Raw genomic sequence first — 5843 nt, forward strand, 5'->3', positions numbered from 1 at the left:
GTGAAGCAGCAGACAGTATTTCAAAATTGAAAGAGGAGACATCTTTCTAGCTGAACTGTGAAGAAGTTAGAAGAAAATTTGGGAGGAAGGGAACTTCCTAGTCTTCTAATCTTCTTCTCCTAAATAATTCTCCTAATATTCTTGTAGATCGAATCAATAGAAATTTCCACTCATCCTTAATACTGCTGTAGTGGAACAGGGTTTTGCTTGAGTTCAGGGTGCCTGGACCTAGGCGTAATCAGTAGGTAAGAGAGGAAAATATGTAAAACAATAAGATAGCCATAAGACAGAGTTATCCCTTCAGAACTTCAAGTTTATTTAGAGGTTATGCAGACTTGTCAAACCAGGATTCACGTCCAACTTCTGCAAGCTCCTGAAGTATCCCATGCTTTTCATTGTAACTGAGTCACACTGTGACTATAGGTCCTAGCCTTGCTTTTCAAGGTCTACCTTCAGCTCCTGGCATTATTCTACCTCTACTTGTTTCTTGTTCCAGACTCCTACTGCTAGTAGGGTCCTTAGCCTGGCTGTCAGTCATGCTCTTTCCTGGTATGTGTCTTATCTTCTCTTGTTTCTGACTTTGGCTCATTCTGACTGCAAAATTTGGCTTCAGCTTGGCCCTATCAAAAAAAATTGACAGTTGATGTCAAAACATCCTTACACACACTTTCTCTCCTACATCTGTAGGCCATTAGTAGCAAAGTAAGAATGAAAAATACCAACCACAACTTGGCCAAATGTGTTCCTCACACCACACTGTCTAACGACACAAAACTAGGAGCAGAGTAGCAGTGATAGGATGATGTTGGTTCTGTGCAGTTCAGTCACCCTGTGGTTCTAGGGGATGTATGAACATTGCATATGGCACAGTCAGTATGTGCTGCCCTTTGTGGAGCTACAGACTGCATGAGTAAGCCAATATGTGGAGAGAAAGGAAAAAAAAAATACTACAGCAGTTACCAAGGAGTGCCCATTTTCACATATCTGCTACAAATAAAAGGGAATGAGGAAGCCACTTTGGCCACTGGAAAGTGTCATACTGCCAGAGACACTGCCGTACACTTCCATGTACTGCATTGTATTTCTTTCAAGTCAGGATACATTTTCAAACCAATATCCTAAATTTGAATAGCCTAAATATGAATGAACTGACTTTTGGTGATCCTGGAGCTCCAGTTAGCCCTTTCTAGCAGTATACCTGAAAAGAAAAAATTATTACACAAAAATTACAAGAAAAAGTTACAGGAAAAATTATTGCATTGTCACCATTTTTTTTCTGTCCTCTTCTGTTTTCATCCTCTTCTGTCTTCTGTTCATTCTTTCTTTCAAATATAAATCAAAATGGCTATTACCTGGGCTGTTATAAAAGTAATTTCAATGTTAATGTAGAGACAGGTATGATTTGCTCAGTACGTGGCATGGATTCCTTTCCTTCTGAATGGCCCTGACCCTTGCATTCCATGTTCTCATAAAACTCCTGTTAATCTGCCTGGAAATTCTGAGTGGCCAAGGTATGTAGGATTGAATCCAATGTGTTTATCTGGTGACAAACCGTGATGGAAGTGCATGTTCTTTTTTTTCTTTCTTTCTTTGGTTTTCACTTACAGGTTCTTTAGAGGGTGAAAATTGCAAGAGCCAGGTGATGTTTCAAAGTTACTCTGAAGAAACAAGTGTAACCCTAGTCTTTCACAAAAGCCACAACAATGTGAAATGTGGTTACCAGGAAGCAGAGATGATAAAAGGCATTGCAAAAGTGAGGAAGGTTGTTGAACCTAAGGGAGAAAGCTGCACATGGTAAAAGTCCCTCATTTATGTCTCCTGAAAAGATTTTAAGGGTTTCTATTTAGCACAGAAAAGTGGGTAACGAATGGTATCAGCAAAACTTACACAATGTGGCTTTTGAGGGGAAAGTGAAGTCAACCTATTTACTGTTTATGGTGACTTGAAATCTGCCCCCACATTTGCCTTCCACATTTGCTCCCCAAATCTATGTTAAGCAGCTGGAAGACATTTAAACTAGCATGTTGTAATTAGATATCTAACACATCTTCAAAGTATTGTATAACCATCAACTAGCAAGCACCCAAGTTTTCTGTATCAGAGATAAGTATCATCTCATCCCTTCTGTTTGGGCAAATTTCAGCACAGAGATTTGCCTGGTTTGCTGTCTTAGGGACAGCATCAGAGCCAAAAGCTTCCAGGCTATTTCAGAAGTTCTTATCCTTCCACTGCATCTTTCTCTCTCTCTTGTTCCATACATTCTTTTTGAATGTAAACATTCAAACCTTAAAAATAAATGAATTTTCTATTTTTTTGCTGCAAGTCACAAATATCTTTTACCTTACCTCTGATAAAAGTTTCCTCTTTAAAAAATCATCACTTCAGAGATGACAAGAGAAATTCTATCAGTCCAGCATCAGCAAAGCACACAGGCACAGATTTGTATACCCAAGCTTAGGCTACCATCTTTAGAGCAAGAGTGGAAATGCAGCCTACAAACAGACTTCCACCAGTCTTTCAACAGCTCCCCTGTACGTTTCCGGTTGTACTGCAATTCTTTTTCTGGAAGACTGGCGTCCAGGAAAGGCTCTAAGATGCGAGTCATGAGAGAAAAGAATGAGAGAAGCAACAGTGCATTAAAAAGCCATAAAAAATAACAGTTTCTGAGAACAAACAGAAAACAGGAAAGGAAGCCAAGAACTCATAAGGTCAGCTTATGATTCTCTTGTTGCTCAGACACATGCCTTCAACAAGTAGTAGTATAATTTCTCCATGTATACAATGAATAATCTTCCATCTGAGAACGTAGTAGTGACTAGCCAATGACTGCTTGGCATGTTACAGATATGTTAGGGAATCCTACTGGACCATGATATTTCCAGTCATTCAAGTTATAGCATCATACTTGTGTAGCAGTGCAAACCAAAGTTGTGGATGACTGTATGCAAACGCCCCATATTATTTACAGTTTCACATCATGCAACTGAATGGTGATATATATCTATGTAAAGCAAAACTAAATAACACAGGAAAATAACTAGCCATTCCCAGAGAAGCATATTAGTAATGTTATCTCCATCAGTTTTGAGAAATTCTTATCTTCACAAGACCTCATCTACTATGTAAAATTGAATTACTTAACCACCAGTAAATCACAGATAACGCAGAAACAGAAGTGATTTAACAATGCATTACAAACTGTATCAGGACATAGGGGTCCTTCAAGGATCTGCTATATATTACACAACTAGCTCTGATGTGTAATTCTGGGAATCAGTGTCATGGCCTGAAAGACTGCAGAAAGTTGGAGGTAAGCTTTGTTTTAGTTCAGTATTACGCTGAATCATCTTAATTAATTGTGTGTGTGTGTTCTGTGTGAATGTGTGCATGCAATAAGCCTGGTTAAGAAGAGCTCTGCACTTCTTGGCTTGAGGTAGCAGAAGGCAAGGCCAGCTACTTGTGGTGGAGAATGCCAGCAGAAAATGCATTCCAAAGGTCCTGATGAATTGGGTGAGGGATCAGCATTCGTTCCACCAGCTGTTATAGAAAGTCCTGGTGCAGCAGCAAAAAGATTGCTGGACGTTATAAGACTGGCCCTACCAACATATGCAGCAGACTTTGGCACAGTTGCAGTGGTAGCATTTCCAGGAAAAGCCAAAAGAGATGACAGCAAGAACTGCAGACCTCTGGTGAGTGCAGCTATATAGATACTTCTAGGAGAACCCATATTAAATTGAGGTCACCAAGGAAATTTCCTAGAGAGGGAACAGTGCTAACCCATAAGTAACCTTGAATGAACGAGTCAGTAGGATTCTCACTGAGGAAGCTCAGACAAATGGCCTGGATATTTTCCTACTGTTGTGCTTTGGGCTATTGGCTTAAGTCAGGAAGCTTTCTGTTGGTGAGCTGGGACGCCTATTGTTGGTGATTTAGACTGGAGATCTATCACCCAGTCTCCTGCCTTGGGATAGTGTCTCAGAGACTCACGTACTCAATAAAAGCAGCAGCATATTCCATTGGAAAAAGTGAAATGAGTGAACATGAAGCAGATTTCCTTGTCCTGCACAAAGGGACCTGGGAGTGGGTCCTAACATCAAAGAGGTAGTATACTGGTGGAAAAGGACTTGGAACATCACCTGAACTGTAAACTAGCAGAAAAATTGAGACAGAGAAGATCTGAAGTTGTAAGAAGGTGAAATCAGGCTGTGAGACCCTTCTTATCTGGGTTTCCTCAGAGGATGACTGGGATTTTAAGACATCCCCAGGTGTTATGAGGAATCTCTAAAACAACTGTAACACAGTGGAAGAAAACATTAGCAGAGAAGAACACCTCACTAGTTTTACTTGGTGGTCAGGAGTGCCACAAGAATAGCCCAATCTTTAATTTGGTAACTGGGGAGTTCTGTGTGTGAGTCTTACACTTGGTAGAACCTCATTTTCTACAAATATTAGTAGAAGACCTCATTGCTCCTCATTGATCTACAAGTGGATCAGGGCATGTATCTGGGATTCATCCACTGGAATGTTAACCCAAATTCTGGGGCCAGCAACATTTTTGCATTTGGGAAAAATGATGAGGTTAGTGTAACAGCTGCTTGGTGTTCATATTCTATAGTGTTGAATTAAGACTGGGCTCTGGTAGGCTGACTCCTGGTTTTGCAGCTTGCATCAGGCTTGAAAGATTCTGAGACCTCTGAGAAATGAAACCTTCCTGATTTGAGCATGAATTTGTTGAGTCCTAGCCCATGTTGTAGTAATTGCGTTACCATGTCAGCACAGATATCAGGGAATCAAAATTGAATTGTGTCTGGTTTATTTTGGTCACAATAGATGATGTCACCCAATACTTGGAAAACACAGCTCTGACTTATGCTGTTGTCTAAACCATCAGTAGGGAACTCCTGAAAATATGTTTTGGTGGGAGAGGGAAGAGGGAAAATTTTGAAGGTAAGTGTTGATTGCAAGAGCTCAGCTTTGATTTTGACTAATATGGGAAATCTGGGCCCTGTTAAAATTTCTGTCAGGAAGATTCACTGTTGGCTGATTGCTTGGTGGAGCCATTCAACTATACATCACAGGTTACAGGGCATGCCACGGACTTCTATAATCTGTGAAATCCCAGAGTAGATCCAGAAGATTTTAGTCTTTTCCCTGCCCCATCAGGTTCCTGAGTACACAAATAGGCTTTAATGGCCCTAACCAGCCTCACCTGGGGTTTCCACCCACACACCCTTACCCTCAAGCTCTCCCAGCCTCCAGCATTTGCCAGAGCTAGGTTAGACCTTTCTCCTCAAGCTTGCTTAGCCTCCAGGGCTCCCCAGGGGTGACTTGGATCCTTTTTCCCACCAAGCCCACCTATCCTTCATGGTTTTTCAAGGGTAACTTGAACATACCTGCTTGCTTCCAAGCCTCTCCAGTCTCTAGGGATGTCACAGGCAGCCTGAACCCACCACTACCACCCAGTCCCAAGTCTCTTATGCCATGTCCCTTTCCCAGTTCCCTGTCTCTATGTCTCCTGAAATAGCCCTATGACAACCCACAGCAATTAAAACACTCTCCAAGTCCCTTCTGAATACAGATACCTGTAAGGTGTGAGGATGCACCTTTCTGAGAGGGGCGACTACTGTCAGGTCCCTGAGAGCACTAATAGGTCTTAATGGCCCTGACCAGCCTCACCTGGGCTCTCCACCTACACACCCTGTCTATGGCCAAGAAGCCTCATTTAAATTCAGGACTGAGCCTTCAATCCCTGCCTGAGCTATATCATAGGAGTACTACTTTCTAGCTCAGCTATGGCTATACTTGTTTCTGGCTATAGACTCCATTGATTTGGACTCTGACCC

Source organism: Apteryx rowi, unplaced genomic scaffold (genome assembly GCF_003343035.1).
Source record: "Apteryx rowi isolate R43461 unplaced genomic scaffold, aptRow1 scaffold_877, whole genome shotgun sequence".
NCBI classification, from domain to species: domain Eukaryota; kingdom Metazoa; phylum Chordata; class Aves; order Apterygiformes; family Apterygidae; genus Apteryx; species Apteryx rowi.